Consider the following 19,453-nt stretch of genomic DNA (forward strand, 5'->3'; position numbering starts at 1 on the left):
GTCTGAAGGAAAAAACTCCCATCCTCTTTGATTGGAAAAATTAGTATGTTTAAATGGTCATACTACCCAAAGGAATTTACAGATTTAATGTAATACCTATCAAATTACCTATGACATGTAAATCAATGAAGTTAGAACACACTCTCAGACCATGCACAAAAATAAACTCAAAATGGCTCAAAGACTTAAATATAAGACAGGATACCATAAAACTCCTAGAAAAGAACATAGGCAAAACATTCTCTGACATTAATCATACCCATGTTTTCTTAGGTCAGTTTACCAAGGCAATAGATATAAAAGCAGAAATAAACAAATGGAACCTAATCAAACTTATAAGCTTTTACATAGCAAATGAAATCATGTGTGCTTAGTCACTCAGTCGTATCCAACTCTTTGTGACCCCATGGACTGTAGCCCACCAGGCTCCTCTGTCCATGGGGATTCTCCAGGGAAGAATACTGGAGTGTGTTGCCATGCCCTCTGCCAGGGGATCTTCCTAATCCAGGGATTGAACCCAGGTCTCCCACATTGCAGGCTGATTCTTTACCATTTCAGCCACCAGCTTTTGCATAGCAAACAAAACCATAAACAACATGAAAAGACAACTTATGGACTGTGAAAAAATATTTACAAATGATGAGACCAACAAGGGCTTAAATATACAAACTATATTTGTATATTTCCAAAATTTGTATATTTCCAAAATATACAAACAGCTCATACAACTCAATAACAAGAAAACAACCTAATCAAAAAATGGGCCTAAGGGTCATAATGCTGGTCATCTTGTGGTTCAGGTTGTCCTTGGTGAGTACTTGCGTCAAGGGAGGGCCCTGGGATGCAAGGAGGTATTGTTTCTAAGGATCCTTTCTGTCTTGCTGAAAAAAGGATAGACAGAAAAAATGGTAACTGAGTGTTTGAAAAACTGTTCTCAGGTAAGAAGAAAGTGTATTCTGGATATCCCTGATGGTCCAGTGGTTAAGAATTCACCTGCCAAAGCAGGGGACATGGGTTCAATCCCTGGTCTGGGAAGATCCCACATGCTGTGGAGCAACTAAGCCTGTGCACCACAACTACTGAAGCCCAAACACTCCAGGGCCCATGTGCCTTCACTACTGAAGTTGTATGCTGCAACAACTGAAGTCCATGGGCTTAGAGCCTGAGCTCCATGATAAGAGAAGCCACTGCACTGCAACTAGAGTAGCTCCTGCTCGCTGCAACTAGAGAAGGCCTGCATACAGCAACAAAGACACAGGGCAGCCATAAATAAATAAATGGACAAATAATTTTGTGGGGGATGGGGACTTCCCTGGTGGTTCAGATGGTAAAGAGACCTCCTGCAATGAAGGAGACTGGGTTCGATCCCTGTGTCAGGAAGATCCCCTGGAGAAGGGAATGGCTAGCCACTCCAGTATTCTTGCCTGGAGAATCCCCATGGACAGAGGAGCCTGGTGGGCTACAGTCCATGGGATCACATAGAGTCAGACACAACTGAGCAACTAACACACTTCATTTTGGGGGCTCCCCAGGTGGCACAGTGGTAAAGAACCCACCTGCAAGTGCAGGGGATGCCAGAAACACGTTTGATCATTGGGTTGGGAAGATCCCCTGGAGAAAGATATGACACCCTACTCCAGTATTCTTGCCTGGGAAAAATGGACAGAGGAGCCTGATGGGCTATAGTCCATGGGATCACAAAGAATTGGATATGACTGAGCACACATGCACAAATACATTTTTAGAGTTCCAATTTACAAATCAAAAAAGATACATGCACCCCATGTTCAATGCAGCACTATTTATAATAGCCAGGACATGGAAGCAACCTAAACGTCCATCAACAGATAAAGGGATAAAGATATGGTACATATATACAATGGACTATTAATTAGCTATAAAGAATGAATTTGGGTCGTTTATAAAGATGTGGACGGACTTGGAGTCTGTTATACAGAGTGAAGTAAGTCAGAAAAATATCATACAGTAATGCATACATCTGGAATCTAGAAAAATGATACTGGTGAACCTATCTGCAGGGCAGAAAAAGAGGTGTGGATGTAGAGAATGGACTTCTGGACAAAGGGGCAAAGGAGAGGGTGGGAAAAATTGAGAGAATAGCACTGGCATACATATACTAGCATGTGTGAAACAGATATCTAGTGGGAAGCTGCTGTATAACACAGGAAGCTCAGCTTGGTGCTCTGTTTTGACCTAGAAGAATGGAATGGGACGGGGAGGAGGAAGACTCAAGAGGAAGGGGATGTATGTATACCTATGGCTGATTCACTCTGTTATACAGCAGAAACTAACACAACATTGTAAAGCAATTATATGGCAATAAAAAAAAATTTTCCTGAAAAAAAAATGGGCACAAGACATAGACATTTCTGCAAAGAAGACATGCAAATGGCCAATAGGTAGATGAAAAAAATGCTCAACATCGCTAATTATCAGAAAAATGCAAATAAAAACTACAATAAAGTACCACCTTATACAGGTCAGAATGTCCATCATTAAAAGGTCTACAAATAAATACTGGAGAGGGTGTGGAGCAAAGGGAACCCTCCTATACTGTTGGTGGCAATGTGAATTGGTGCAGCCACTGGAAAATAGTACGGAGGTTCTTCTAAAAACTAAAAAAAGAGTTGCCATATGATCCAACAATCCTACTCCTGGGCATATATCTGGACATAACCACTAATTCGAAGAGATACATACACCCTATGTTCATAGCAGCACTATTTATAATAGCCAAGACATGGAAACAACCTAAATGTCCACTGACAGATGAATGGGTAAAAAAGATATATATCCAAAGTGGAATATTATTCAGCCATAAAAAGAATGACATAATGCCATTGAAGGAACATGGATGGACCTAGAGATTAACATACTAAGTGAAGTCAGAGAAAGACAAATACCATATGAAATAACTTATATGTAGAATCTAAAATATGATACTGCTGCTGCTAAGTCGCTTTAGTCGTGTCTGACTCTGTGCGACCCCACAGACAGCAGCCCACCAGACTCCCCTGTCCCTGGGATTCTCCAGGCAAGAACACCGGAGTGGCTTGCCATTTCCTTCTCCAATGCATGAAAGTGAAAAGTGAAAGTGAAGTCGCTCAGTTGTGTCCAACTCTTCGAGACCCCATGGACTGCAGCCTACCAGGTTCCTCCATCCATGGGATTTTCCAGGCAAGAGTACTGGAGTGGGTTGCCATTGCCTTCTCCCAAAATATGATACAAATGAACCTATATATGAAACTGAAACAGACTCACAGACATAGAGAACAGACTTGTGGTTGCCAAGGGGGAGGGGGGATGGAGGCGAGTTGGATTGGGAGTTTAGGATTAGTCGATGCAAACTAGTATGTATAGAATGAATGAATAAGGTCCTACTGTATAGCACAGGGAACTATATTCAATATTCTGTGATAAACCATAATGGAAAAAAAATATGAAAAAGAATATATGTATGTGTAACTGAGTCACTTTTCTGTATAGCAGAGTGTACACAACATTGTAAGTCAATTATACATTAATAAGATAAAAAAATCAAAAGCCTAGTTCTGTAACTCAATCCAAATGATTCTAAGTGTAGTAGAGAGCCCCCTAAGCTAAAAAATTAGACTAAAAATTGGTCCTGTATTAGTAGGTTCCCAGTGGTGGCACATCTTCCAAAAGATATATTTTTGTATTTTTATAGCTTAGGGCTCATAGGATGTCTATGGTATACTAATTATCACTGAAGAGTTAACAGTAAAAAATTAACAACCTCACAAGGAAACGACCTACTATGAAAGAGAAGCAGCATATATATTTAAAGATACTCCCATTTCTAGAACTATAGCTAGTAAAACCATGTGGACTTCAAGATAAATATATTTCAACTGTTTAAAGAAATAAGGGAAAAACTCTGCCTACTTTCTATCTAGTCATAGATAAAGACAGATTTAACAGATTAGGTGACAGACCTTGAGATCACCCAGAATGTAGCATGAAGAGCTAACAATGGAAATATGGTAAGAGAAATATAGAAATGATAAGTTCCAGAATAGGTTTAACAGCTAATCCAAATGGAGGACTAGAGAAAAAGGGAGAGGCAATATGCCAAGAGATGGGTTACTAGAGCAACACTGAGACTGCTATACTTAGAAAGGCCAGCTTGCAAGGCTGGCCCTTGGCTACCATCTGGGAATTTAGAGTTCAGGAATGTCCCCACCATTCGCTAACTGATAAGGCTGCTTGTACAAACAAGGTGATCTGCTTTCCTTCTGGGAGTCTGGAATGTTGCTAAGTGCGGGGTGTATGTATAGATGCTGAGTCTCTCTAATGGGCTTCTCTGTGCGCAAACACACAAATGTTGCTGCCTTTTCAATGCTGGGAGAAGTATGTGCTGTGTGACCCTACATGGGAGGGAGAGAACATAAGGAACTCTACATGGAGTCCTCCAGACTCTGCTCCTGTCTTCTCCCCTTATGCTCTAGTTGTATATCCTTATATCCCCAGTCGCTAAGTCGTGTCTGCCTCTTTGAGACCCTATGGACGACAGTCTGCTAGGCTCCTCTGTCCATGGAATTTTCCAGGCAAGAATACTGGAGTGAGTTGCCATTTCCTCCTCCGGGGATCTGCCAGACCCAGGGACTGAACTTGCATCTCCTGTGTCTCCTATATTACAAGCAGATTCGTAACCTGCTGAGCCACTGGGGAGGCCTGTATATCCTTACTACATTGCTGTAATAATCTTAGCTGTATATACAGCTAGATGCCAAGGCCTGGGAGTCCCTCTCAAGAATCTCTGAAAGTGGCAGTGGTCTTGAGGGACCCCCAGTCTAGGCAGCATTTGAAGAGATAATGAATGAGAGATTTCTGTCATGTGTCTTACCCTTTTTTAAAATTTATTTATTTTTTAATTGAAGGATAATTGCTTTACAGAATTTTGTTGTTTTCTGTCAAACCTCAACATGAATCATCCATAGGTATACATATATCCCCTATATCCTAACCTTGAATGTCCAGAGTCCTGAGTGTGGTGAGACACAGTACTGAGACATAGTTCTGTGTAACTGTAAGACTTTAAGAAAGTAAGTATTGAAAGCTACCATGGAGAAATTTTAAAAACCACCTATAAAGAAACAATTAGGTCAACAACAGATTTCATCAGCTAAAAAAGAAGCCAAAAGAATATTTTCAAAGTCCTGAGACAAGCTGTCACCTTAGACAACCTTAGATATCTCTATCCCCAGCTAAATTATTGCAATGGAAGATGACAAAATAAAGATGCTTTTGGACAAGAAAACAGAGAATTTGCCACACACAAAGCTTGCTAAGAATATGCTTTGTACTTGAATTATTCAGGAGGAAAATGAGTAAAGGGGAAAAAAGGTATGGGGGGAGGGTAAAGAAAACCCAGCAAAGGCATGAAAAAAGGTAAAGGAAAAGCAGGATCTTTAGAAAATACAGTTTCCTCTAAAAGAAGAAATACAAATACAGTAATAGAACAATAAATAAATATTAACCCCATTAAGTATAGGCCAACCATATTAAATTGTGCTTTTAAAAATCAGCTATGTGTTTTTAAAAGACAATTACAACAAAATGGGAAATGTTAAAATCATAGACAGATACACCTGGCACTTAAATAACCAAAGAAAATTGGTAAAACAACAGTTATGTTATACTGTGGTGTTGGAGAAGACTGAGCAACTAATCTGATCTGATCTGATCTGATGTTATACAAAACAGAATGACCTGGATGCCAAAAGCAAATAAGGACAGAATATGAAAATATTATAAAGCAATTTCAGTTACATAGATGCAAAACACTTAAATATACATGACAAATTGATTCTATTTATGAGAGAAAAAAGGTTAGACACCTAATACTGTTGAAAATGTATATATTCTACTATGTATTATACTTAGTTACACCACAGAGAAATTCTGCAAATATGTACACGTACAAGAATGGCAACAAGGTATTAGAAACAACTAAATGCCCACCAATAGAGGCTTAGATTGGTAGACTCCGATACTGAGGTGTTGGAATGCTATACAGGAGTTAAAATGAATGAATTAAATCTAACACAGGTAAACTCAAAGGTGAATACTGAATACAGAAAGTAAGTTGTACAAAGACCTCCTATGGTTTCTAGGGCACTAATCTGGTAAATTTACAAAAAGAATGCTATATTGATTACCAGTGCAAATTTATGTAGTAAAAGTATAAAAACATGGGTTAGAAGGATACTCACCAAATTCATGATACCATTTGCCTATGGAGGAAATGAAGGCAAGAGGACTCAGGAGGGGAAAAGGGACGCTTCACCTTTATTTGTAAACCTCTATTTCTTTTATAAACAAAAAAACATTACCACCAAATGACAAAATCTTAGCATTTGCTATTATTGGAAGGTAACTATGACAGTATTTCTTATGACTATGACTTTCTATACTTCTGTGCAGTTTCAAGAGAAATGCCTTAAAGCAGGGCTTCTGGAACAGTGGAGTGAGGACCTTAGTAAATTGTCTTCCCGTTAAAAGCAATGAAAATATTGGCAAAATTATCAAAATCTATCATTTCAGGACTTTGGAAATTAACCAAAGTCATACACCACGTTAAAAAGCATTTATTCAAGAACCACCAGTGAACCTCACTGAGAACAGCCAAGTATGTGGTTTTTACTTGGTGTTACTTCTCCCCACCCCCACCTCCACCCTAGACCCCTGGCTCCTCAACTCTGTGGTCCAGAAGGAATGAAAACTGGCATCCTCACAGCAGCTGAAGGGAGCTCCACTGGAAGCCCCATCTCCAGAGTTTTGTTACTACCTTGATCTAACTTGGAACTCGGTTCCAAACAGTATATAGTAACTACAATCCCCATGAAAAAATAGAGAGCACCAGTAAAAGTAATGTCCAGCAAGGTGTTAACGTGGCACACTTGGCTCCTGGCTGATGTTTGGGAATGCAGATTGTGGAATGTTCCCTATTTTGATGATTTTAGCCTACCTGGGGCACTGAATACCTGATTTTCTCCTGGGTGTCTAGACACCTGGATGTGCCTATTTTTATTTAGTGGGTCAACTGAGAATCTCCCACAGAGCGAAAAGGGCTTTCTAAAAAGTCTTACTTGCCACGTGGACTTGAACTGCAGCTGTCTAGCCCTGCAGCATCTTGGATTTGCATGAGAAAGGGGCAACTATCGCTGTAGGGATTTGTCTCCTACCAAGTGCCCAGCAGTATGGGTGGAAATGAACCCTATTAGGACACTTGAAGAAATGTCAGAAAGCAGGAAATAAAGGGGGGAAAAGTCTTAGAAGCTTCAGAGTTCTCAAAAGGAAAATTTCAGTCAGAAGACAATGGAACAATGCCTTCATAAGTCTAAGGGAAAGAAATGTCCATCCTAGAACTCTACTCCAAGCTCAACTCCCCATCTTGGATGAGATTTCAACAAACGCTTTCAGATATTCAAAAATCTAAAAAAAAAAAAAATTTATCTCCCATGGACCTACATTCTTTCTTAGGAAAGCACTGGAAGAATGTGCTCCAGTGAAATGTAGAGGAAGGCATGGCATTAAAGCAAATGAGGACTCCCAACAATGAGAAAGTGGAGGGAATTCCCAGAATGATGGTGAAGAGAAATGTTAGGATGGTGGCTGCACAAAACAGGAATGAAGATAATCCACCCAGAAAGGAGTGGTCAGAGAGCCCCAGACAAACTCAGGCATATGACATTGCTGGAGCACTTTTAGCTCTGGAAACATTTAAAATCACTCTGGATCATGGGTCATGAAGTGTTTAAGCTGAACTAGCGAGAAGTACTCAAAGAAGCAAATGAAAGAAACAAAGCAATTATTAACCAGAGGAAACTAAAAGTTTTACAGAAAAGGTAAATTAATCATAGGTCACTACATGGCTATCTATAGTGTTCATATAGTCATTTTGTTCATATAGTCATTATGTAAACAATAGTATTGATGGAAAGCAAATTTATGGTATAATCATACTGGAACATGGGCAAACAAGAAGTCTTTGTGTTGCAAGGAAAATATACAGATGGCCACCAGGCACATGAAAAGAGGTTCAACATCACTAACCATCAGGGAAATGCAAATCAAAATCACAGTGAGCTATCACCTCACACCTGTCAGTATGGCTACTATGAAAAAGACCACAACCAATGTTGGCAGAGATGTGGAGAAAAGGGAACCCTCCCACTGTTGGTGGGAATGCAAACTAGTGCAGTCACTATGGAAAACACTATGAAGTCCCTCAGGAAGTTAAAAACAAAAACTACCGTATGATCCAGTAATTTTACTCCTAGTTATACAGCCGAAGAAAATGAAAACACTAATTTGAAAAGACACATATTTGAAAAGAAAACGAAAACATTAATTTGAAAAGACACATATTTGAAAAGAAAACGAAAACACTGATTTGAAAAGACACAATGTTCAAAACAGCGTTATTTACAAAAGCCAAGATATGGAAGCAACCTAAGTGTTCATCAATAGATGTATGGATAACAAAGACACACACATACACAAACACATACATGCAATGGAATATTACTTAACCATAAAAAGGAATGCGATTCTGCCATCTGTAAGAACATGGATAGACCTGGAGGGTATATTTGTTCAGTTGCTAAGTCATGTCTGACTCTTTGCAACCCTATGGACTGCAGTACGCCAAGCTTCCCCGTTCTTCACTATTTCCTGAAGTTTGCTCAAACTAATGTCCATTGAGTCTTGCTTAGTGAAATAAGTCAGAGAAAGACAAATACTGTATGTTTTCGCTTGTATGTGGAATCTAAAAAATAAAACAAATAAATGTAACAAAAGAGAAACAGACTTACAGATACTGAGAACAATTTAGCTGTTACCAACTGGGAGAGGGAAAGGGGAGGGGCAAAACAGGAGAAGGGGATTAAGAGATAAAAACTGGGACTCCCCTAGTGGTCCAGTGGCTAAGACTATGTGCTTCCAATGCAGGTGGCCTGAGTTTGATCCCTGATCAGGGAACTAGGTCCCACATGCCACAACTAAGAGTTTACGTGCCACAACTAAAGATCCCGAATGCTGCAACTAAGACTTGGCTCAGCCAAATAAATATTTTTAAAAAGATAAAAATTACTAGGTATAAAATAAAAACTAGACACAGGGAATACAGCCAATATTTTAGAATAACTTTAAATGGAGTATAACCTATAAAAATATCCAATCACTGTGTTGTATACCTGAAATTAACACAGTATTATAAATGAACTATACTTCAAAAAAAAGAAAAAAACTTGATATTCAAAAAAGAAGTCTTTGTGTGTGTGTGTGTGTATGAATGGCAAAAACAATGAAGTGAGCTAAATCTTCATCTTCCATAGCATAAAGTTTTAAATAATTTTTATAAGAAATATGTAGATTATAAAGAACAGAGATATCAAAAATTATCTGCATATCCACCACTCATTAAAAAAATTATTTTTACCTTTGAAGTTCTTCATGTGCTCATTTCATTCTCTTTCTTCTCAGATAATCACTATCCTGAATTTTATATTTGTCATGCCCTGTTTCTCAGCTTGTTAGCTAAGACCAAGTACACTATTATGCCCTTGACATTCATTATAGTTTTATCACATTTATTTTATTCTTTAAACCATGGACATGATTTAATTTGATAAAAATTAAAGCTTTTTTAATCAAAAGAGAATACTGCCCTAGGTCAGTAATCTGAAGTCTCAGACGAAACATGATTATCTTAAAAAATTACCAGAACTGATAGAAGATAGAGAAAACATGAATAAATCAGGAATTGCTTTTAAAAAACTATAAATTTTACTCTGTACTTGAAAGTCTTCCCCTAAAAAAGGCTTCCTATCCAGATGCTGTTGTAGATGACTGCTATCAAACTCTTAAGAACAGGTATAGTTCAGTCAATATAATTTCAGAAACTAGAAAAAAAGCGAAAAGTACACAGTCTTTTTTATGCAATGAGGATAACCTTGGATACCAGAATAAGAGAACAGTACACGAAAAGAAAATCTAAGATCTGTCTCACTCTGAACACTAATGGAAAACTCTTAAACATGACTAAACTGAATTCAATCAATTAAAATGCTTTAAAACTAATTAAGAGTTTAGCACAGGAATGCAAGAACAGTACAACATTGAAAAAATGTTAATATAATCTACCACAATAATAGATTAAAAGAGAAAAAAGTATCTTCTCAATAGATGCAGAAAATAAGCATTCAAGAAAATACCACACATTCATGATTTTTTTTTTAAATGTCTTAGTAAACCAGGGACATAAACGCTTTTGATGAAAGGTATTTTTTCAAAAAACCACAGCAAATATACTTAATGATGAACGTTTTAGAAATCACATTCTCTCTGTGCCTCAGTTTCTCATCTATAAAATAATAACCAGTTTCCTTTACAAGATCATTTGGAGGATTAAACTCTATAACGTATATAAAGCAGACAGAGTACTGCATTTGTGGGACACAGCACACGCTTACACACTGACTATCATTACATTTCTATCATTGTCCTCACCAATATCTGCATTAGAATCAGAAACAAATAAGGAATTCACTATCATTATATCTATTAGACACTGTATTACAGGCCCTGACTAATAGAATGGGAAATGAAAAAGAAAATGTATAACTGGAAAAGACCCTGACGCTGGGAAAGATTGAAGGCAGGAGGAGAAGGGGATGACAGAAGATGAGATGGTCAGATGGTATCACTGACTCGATGGACATGAGTTTGGGCAAGCTCCAGGAGCTGGTGATGGACAGGGAGCCTAGTGTGCTGCAGTCCATGGGGTCACAAGGAGTCAGACACAACTGAGCGACTGAACTGAAGTGATAATTGGAAATCCAAAATTGCTTTTAAGAAGATAATTGTTTACATAGAAGACCCAAGAGAATCTAAAAGCTATTAGTATTAATAAAAGCATTCAGACAGGTTTCTGTACACAAATTGAATGTATAAATACCAATGCATTGTCATACATTAGTATTAACCAATTAGGAACCATACTATGAAAAAAAAAATCCTCATCACAATTGCAATAATAGCTAGGAGGTATCAAAGACTAAGTGTAACAAAAGATGTGCAAACATGTCCTGACGACAAGTTCAAAATATTACTAAATGGCAGAAAGGACAGGTTGAATAAGAGTTCACTGATGGTAAAATTCAATAGAGTAAAGATATCAAACCCCAACATACTTCCAACTCATCTCCAAACACAGGTCAACTACAATTGAAATCTCCAATAGTTTTCCATGGAACTTGACAAACTAATCCTTAGATTCCTATTTGAAGACCAAAGAGTCCAAAGAGATAAGGAGAATCATCCTACCAGCTATTAACAACATCAAGAACAGTAAGAATAACAGTTGACATGTATATAGCATTCACTTAGGCACTTTAAAGTGCTTTACATATTCATTATAAAGTTAGAAAAACATGCAAATGGCAAAGGGACAAACAGACTAATGGAATAAAATAGAGAGCCTTGGAAAAGCCCCACACAGATATGGAACTTGACCTCTAGTTGAAGGGGTATCCCACACCACCATTGAAAGGGTTTAGTATGTGGCATGGTACAAGTGGATGTCCACATGGGGGAAAAAGGACAACTAATAGTTCCCTTCTTCATGAATTATGTAAAGTCTAGGCAAATTTTATATATGCCTATATATATGGCAGAAAGCAAAGAAGAACTAAAGAGCCTCTTGATGAAAGTGAAAGAGGAGACTGAAAAAGTTGGCTTAAAGCTCAACATTCAGAAAACTAAGATCATAGTATCTGGTCCCATCACTTCATGACAAATAGATGGGGAAACAACAGAAACAGTGAGAGACTTTATTTTGCAGGGCTCCAAAATCACTGCAGATGGTGACTGCAGCCATGAAATTAAAAGATGCTCGCTCCTTGGAAGAAAAGCTATGACCAACCTAGACAGCATATTAAAAAGCACAGACATTACTTTGCCAACAAAGGTCCATCTAATCAAAGCTATGGTTTTTCCAGTAGTCGTGTATGGATGTGAAAGTTGGACTATAAAGAAATCTGAATGCCAAAGAATCGATGCTTTTGAACTCTGGTGTTGGAGAAGACTCTTGAAAGTCCCTTGGACTGCAAGGAGATTAAACCAGTCCATCCTAAAGGAAATCAGTCCTGAATATTCATTGAAAGGACTGATGCTGAAGCTGAAATTCCAATACTTTGGCCACCTGGTGCACAGAACTGACTCACTGGAAAAGACCCTGATGCTGGGAAAGATTGAAGGCAGGAGGAGAAGGGGATGACAAAGGATGAGAAGATTGAATAGCATCACTGACTCAATGGACATGAGTTTGAGTAAACTCCGGGAGTTGGTGATGGACAGGGAAGCCTGGCATGCTGCAGTTCATGGGGTCGCAAAGAGTCAGACATGACTGAGTGACTGAACTGACTGAGGCAGATTTTAAGAAAGTAAAATGCAAAATATGAAATTTGGGGAAGAAAATTACATTTTTATGAGCTCAGTCAGAGAAAAGTTACATGAAATTACACAAAAAGTACAAACTAAAAAATCAATCAATTACAAAGAAATTACATTACAAAGAAAACTTCTACTCAAAAAACACCAACAATAACCAAGATGAAGAAAGAATACTAACTAAAAAGAGTGGACATATGTGTATGTGTAACTGATTCAGTTTGCTATGCCTCTGAAACTAACACAACATTGTAAATCAACTATACTCTCCAATAAAAAATTTTTAAAAAGATATTGACTATACACAAAATCAGAATCGGGACTATATAAAGAATCTGTATAAATCTGAAAAAGACAAATACCCCCAACAAAAACACAAATAAAGGATATAAACAAGTAAGCCACAGAAGAGGAAATCCAGTCCACACCAAATATGAAATGATAAATACCTTGACTTGTAATCAGGGAAACAAAAATTACAGTAAGATACCAATTCGTACTTAACAATTACCAAAATGTAATGTAGAGTGTGCCCCTGTATGCATGCATGCTAAGTTGCTCCAGTTGTGTCTGACTCTTTTGTTAGTCATGGCCCACCAGGCTCCTCTGTCCACAGGATTCTCCAGGCAAGAATATTAGAGTGGGTTGCCATGCCCTCCTCCAGGGAATCTTCCTGACCCAGGAATCAAACCCACATCTCTTACGTCTCCTGAATTGGCAGAAGGGTTCTTTACCACTAGCGCCACCTGCGAAGCCCAAGGAGTGTGCCTGTACTACAGTTCTATATAGAGAGAACAGTGCTATCATAGTAGAAAGTTCTCTTGGGCAGCACTGGTCTAAATCATGCACTGTCTGTATCATCAGTTTGGCTGCATAAAGTTACAGAGCTTTGCATTTTTACACTGATGCTTCCTGTTCAAAACCCGAAGTTTCACATATTTCAGAAGCTACATCTGCCACCCAGTTGCAATCCATGCTCTGAAGGAACTGGCTTAACATGATATCAGTACAGCTCTTTGCAGGCCATTTGCTTTGAAAAAACCATTGGTAGAGCCCTTTATTTTTCCACTTCTCTTGCCCACATCTCAAGATTCAACAATGATCTGTACACATGGATTAAGGTAATACTAACATGGGGGGAGGGGTGAGGAGGCAGCTCCTCTGTAAATTGGGAAACAGCAGTGACATTTTTTCTTAGTTTGATTCCAGCCTGGGGCTTTCTAAATAAACACTGCAGAAGTAGTAACAGCATGGTGACTATAGCTGTGTGTGTATGCTTGGTCGCTCAGTCATGTCCAAGTCTTTGCGATCACACGGATTCTAGCTGCCAGGCTCCTCCTGTTTATGGAATTTTCCAGGCAAGAAAACTGGAGCAAGTTGTCATTTCTTCCTCTGGGGATCTTCTGAACCCAGGGATCAAACATCTCTTGCGTCTCCTGCACTGGAAGGCAGATTCTTTACCACTGAGCCACATGGGAAGCCCAAGTGTAGCTAATAATACTGTATTGTGTATTTGGAAGTTGCTAAGAGAGTGAATCTTAAGAGTTCTCACTACAAGAAAATAAAATATTAAAAAAAAAAAAAAACCCTACTAATTTCAAAGGCTGGTAATAAAATACTACCAAGTGCTTTTGCAGTCGAGACCTTTGCAGGACTTAAAGGAGTAGGTCTAAACCACTTGGAGTCCCTCTGCAGTAAGACACCTTACAAGTACGAGTTAAAAAAAATAAAAGTAGGTATTAAGTAGTATTAAGTAGTATTAAGGTTTAAGAAGCTGAGGAAGAAACCGTCTTCAGACAGAGCTGTTGGAAAGCGGTGGCATTTTCTCTCACACAATAGGGGCAGGAGGAGTACTTTTGCCCCAGCCCTAATGTAGTAAGGATAACTTCAAGGAGACAACCTCCTTGATATATGTCCACTAGAGTCTGGGGGACACATGGGACTAGGCACCTGGTTTGTGGCTAGAAAATTCTACAGGTGACAGGCAGGTTGTGGCAGTCTGTGGCCACAGAAAAAAAGGTTGCATTGGGTGGTCGGGGGAGATGATGAAGAGATCAAGGCCCCATCACACAGACATACATTCCACAAGCCAGATGTGGACTCTCTGGATAGAAACAGGGTTGGGTTACTTTCGAGAGGGGGCTTTCTCCTAGCATCAAGGTGACCTTAGAAAAAAGAGACTGGATGTCTACGATGGTGCTGTTTTGTGAGGACAAGAAGGAGATATATTAAATAACTTGCTGGAAAAGAGGCACCGCCTCTTTCCAGCAATCAAGGGCCCTAGCTGGGGCATCTCCAAAGAAACCATAAACATACCAGTTTGTGTGTGCTCAGTCATGTCCAACTCTTTGTGATCCTATGGACTGAAGCCCACCAGTATCCTCTGCCCATGGGGATTCTCCAGGCAAGAATACTGGAGGGGCCTGCCACGGGGGTGCCATTTCCTCCTCCAGGGGATCTTCCCGACCCAGGTATTGAACCTGTGTCTCTTATGTCTCCTGCATTGGCAGGTGGGTTCTTTACCACTGGTGCCACTTGGGAAGCCCAAAACATACCAGGGACAGAAAGAAATCAGTCTCTAGAATCTGCCACATGCAGAGGGTGTCAATATCAGATTGTATCTTTATCACTTAGGGCAAACTATTTTTGTCCTAACTCCCTCCTTCTTCACTTGCTTCACCCAAGGAGCCAGAGACGGCCCAGTTGGTGATTTGGCAAGTGGCAGGGGCCAGGGGTGGGGAGAGTAGAGTAAAGAAAGAAAAAGCTGAGCATGCTTCCTTTGGTACTAAAAGCTTCACTGCGGGGAGAGATTTCCCTTTAAATGAAGTTCATAGTTTTCACTTCTACACATGACTACTATTTTAAAACTAAAATGCGACTACCACAGACCCTCAGAAATTAAAAGCATAATAAGGAAATAACTATGCACAACTTTATGCCAATCAATTTGCCAACTTAGGTGAAATGGACAAACTCCTTTAAAGACACAAGTTAGCAAAGTTTGTTCATGAAGAAATAATCTGAATAATCCAGTATCTATTAAAGAAATTGACACTGTAGTTTAATGCCTTCCTATAAAGAAAACTCCAGGCACAAATGACTTCACTGGGGAATTCTATCAAACATTTAAGGAAGAAATAATACCAATTTCATATAAATTCTCCAAAAGAACTAAAGAGGGAAGGGAATACTTCCCAGCTCATTCTATGACTTCACTATCTTGATTCTGGTGATAGATTCTTGGGTGTTTACATGTCAAAACTTATCAAATTATACATTTTAAATACATGCAGTTTCTTGTATGTTTCTTGTATATTGTGGTATAATACAGAGAGGCTGAAACAGCTAAATCAGTTCTTAGAGGCAGTCATAGCATTCACAATACTTATATTAGACAGGGAAGCTATCAAATGAATTATCTAAGCTTCTACCTTATGAAACTAGGAAAAGAGAAAATTAAATTCAAACTACCAGGAGGATAGAAATAATAAAGATAAAAGCAAGAATGAATGAAACTAAGGTTTCCATTTCTGGGCACAATGAAGTATGTCTACTATAGCCCCTCTCCTACTGATCATTGCAACTAAGAACTCTGGACAAAATATGTAAAGCAGCTATGCAGGATTCTGACAAGTTAAAAGCAAAATAAAGCAGGCAGACTCTGAAGGTGAGTCAAGTGAAGAAGCAGCCCATATACCAGGGCGTTTCTTTTTAGTCCTCATTCTTTTTTCACAAGACTCTGTCCCAATGGTATATAAACCTCCAGAAGTCCTGAGCTCATCCAAGCAAAAGCCTCACACCAAAGCTTTAAGAACTGAACGAAAGTAATATTTCAACCACAGCTCAGTCTGAGACTAACACCTGAGTGACAAATGTATGGAGACAACCATGAAGCAGGCCAGCAAAGGTTCTGAAAACTGCACAAAGACTTAAACCATCATTCAAGTCTCAAATTAACCCCTGAATGGTGCATACACAAAGCAAAGGCTTTGAACACCATATCGATTAGAATCAATACCCACAGAGGGCAACACAAAACCAGTGATATGAGTCTAACTAGGTTTATTAAGTGATAAATAAAGATTAAAAGCAACAAAACAATCACCACCATCTAGGAGAGAATCCAAAATCATTCAACATAACAAACAACTAGCAAAATGTGACCAATTCTCAAGAGAAAAGATAACCAACAGCTGCCAGATGCTGGAAATACCAAAGACATTTTAAGCAGCTATGGAAACAGCTCTATGAGGCAGACACACTTGAAGTGAATGTATAAACAAAAGTTCTCAACTGAGATAAAAAAAAAACTATTAAAAAATGGAAATTTTAGAACTAGAAAAGATAGTATCTGAAAGCAGAAAGACAACCAACACCTGTGGTGAATTAAGCAGCAGAATGGAGACGAGAGAGGCAAGAGTCAATGAAACTGAGAGAAATGGTCCAACCTGCCAATATGAGGAACAGAGATAAAAAGACTGAGAAAAATAAAAGAAATACAGCATCAGGTATCCCTGGGACAGTATCAAAAGGTCCAACATTCACATCATTGGAGTCCTCCAAGGAAATGAGACTAGTGCAGAAGAAAAGGTCTGAAGAAATAATGGCTAAAAAAGTCCCAAATTTGGAAAAAGACATAAAATGACACATTCGAGATACTCAGCATAGCAGAAACAACATAAACTCACAGAAACACCCAGGAATATTACAGTCAAATATCTGGAAAGCAAAGTTAAAAGAAAATATCTTGAATGTAGTCAGTTAAAAAAAAGCACACTACATATGAATCAATTATTCAAATGACTCTGATGTTCTCATCAGAAACAATGAAGGTCAGATGATACTGGAACTTCTTAAAATTACTAAAGGCAAAAAAATGTCAACCCAGAATTCTACATTGAAGCAAAGAGATTTTGTCATCAGATTTATTCTAAGAGAAATGAAACAGGATCTTCTGCAGGGTGGATGGGAAGACCAACAGAAATGATAAAGTATCTGAGTAACAATAAAAAAAATGGGCCAAAGAACCAAACAGACATTTCTCCAAAGAAGACATACAGATGGCTAATAAACACATGAAAAGATGCTCACTCATTATCAGAGAAATGCAAATCAAAACCACAGTGAGGTACCATCTCACCCTGGTCAGAATGGCTGCTATCAAAAAGTCTACAAACAATAAATGCTGGAGAGGGTGCAGAGAAAAAGGAACCCTCTTACACTATTGGTGGGAATGCAAACTAGTACAGCCACTATGGAGAACAGTGTGGATACTCCTTAAAAAACTGGAAATAGAATGGCCATTAGTTCGGTTCAGTTCAGTTCAGTCACTCAGTCGTGTCCGACTCTTTGCAACCCCATGAACCGCCAGGCCTCCCTGTCCATACCAACTCCTGGAGTTCAACCAAACTCCTGTCCATTGAGTCAGTGACGCCATCCAGCCATCTCATCCTCTGTCGTCCCCTTCTCCTCCTGCCCCCAATCCCTCCCAGCATCAGAGTCTTTTCCAATGAGTCAACTCTTTGCATGAGGTGGCCAAAGTACTGGAGTTTCAGCTTTAGCATCATTCCTTCCAAAGAAATCCCAGGACTGATTTCCTTTAGAATGGACTGGTTGGATCTCCTTGCAGTCCAAGGGACTCTCAAGAGTCTTCTCCAACACCACAGTTCAAAAGCATCAATTCTTCAGCACTCAGCTTTCTTCACAGTCCAACTTTCACATCCATACATGACCACAGGAAAAACCATAGCCTTGACTAGACGAACCTCTGTTGGCAAACTAATGTCTCTGCTTTTGAATATGCTATCTAGGTTGGTCATAACTTTCCTTCCAAGGAGTAAGCGTCTTTTAATTTCATGGCTGCAGTCACCATCTGCAGTGATTTTGGAGCCCAAAAAAATGAAGTCTGACACTGTTTTTAGTTTCCCCATCTATTTCCCATGAAGTGATGGGATCAGATGCCATGATCTTCGTTTTCTGAATGTTGAGCTTTAAGCCAACTTTTCCCCTCTCCACTTTCACTTTCATCAAGAGGCTTTTTAGTTCCTCTTCACTTTCTGCCATAAGGGTGGTGTCATCTGCATATCTGAGGTTATTGATATTTTTCCCGGAAATCTTGATTCCAGCTTGTGCTTCTTCCAGCCCAGCATTTCTCATGATGTACTCTGCATAGAAGTTAAATAAGCAGGGTGACAATATACAGCCTTGACGTACTCCTTCTCCTATTTGGAACCAGTCTGTTGTTCCATGTCCAGTTCTAACTGTTGCTTCCTGACCTGCATATAGGTTTCTCAAGAGGCAGGTCAGGTGGTCTGGTATTCCCATCTCTTTCAGAATTTTCCACATGACCCAGAAATCCCACTGATGGGCATACACACCGAGGAAACCAGAATTGAAAGAGACATATGTCCCCCAATGTTCACTGTAGCACTGTTTACAATAGCTACGACCTAGATGTCCATCAGCAGCTGAAAGGATAAGAAAGCTATGGTACATATACACAATGGAGTATTACTCAGCTATTAAAAAGAATGTATTTGAATCAGTTCTAATGAGGTGGATGAAACTGGAGACTATTATACAGAGTGAAGTCAGAAAGAAAAACACCAATACAGTATATTAACACATATATATGGAATTTAGAAAGATGGTAACAATGACCCTATATGCGACACAGCAAAAGAGACACAGATGTAAAGAACAGACTTTGGAGTGTGGGAGAAGGTGAGGGTGGGATTATTTGAGAGACAGCATTGAAACAAGTATTATTACCATATGTGAAATAGATCGCCAGTCCAGGTTCAATGCATGAGACAGGGCACTCAGGGCCGGTCCACTGGGACGATCCTGAGGGATGGGATGGGGAGGGAGGTGGGAAGACAGTTTAGGATGGGGGACACATGTACACCCATGGCTGATTCATGTGAGTGTATGGAAAAAAACACTAAAATATTGT

The 19,453-nt window shown here is 39.1% G+C and overlaps 1 protein-coding gene and 1 pseudogene across 7 annotated transcripts in view; both read right to left on the reverse strand.

The window, feature by feature from the left end:
* Positions 1–19,453, reverse strand: part of LOC132344328 (ATP-dependent RNA helicase DDX3X-like) — a 90,527-nt pseudogene that overhangs the window by 65,430 nt on the left and 5,644 nt on the right.
* The window catches only part of ZNF674 (zinc finger protein 674), a 34,218-nt gene that overhangs the window by 3,740 nt on the left and 11,025 nt on the right, over positions 1–19,453 (reverse strand). The gene's annotated exons all lie outside the window — the stretch shown is intronic.

Source organism: Bos taurus, chromosome X (assembly GCF_002263795.3).
Source record: "Bos taurus isolate L1 Dominette 01449 registration number 42190680 breed Hereford chromosome X, ARS-UCD2.0, whole genome shotgun sequence".
NCBI classification, from domain to species: Eukaryota; Metazoa; Chordata; class Mammalia; order Artiodactyla; family Bovidae; genus Bos; species Bos taurus.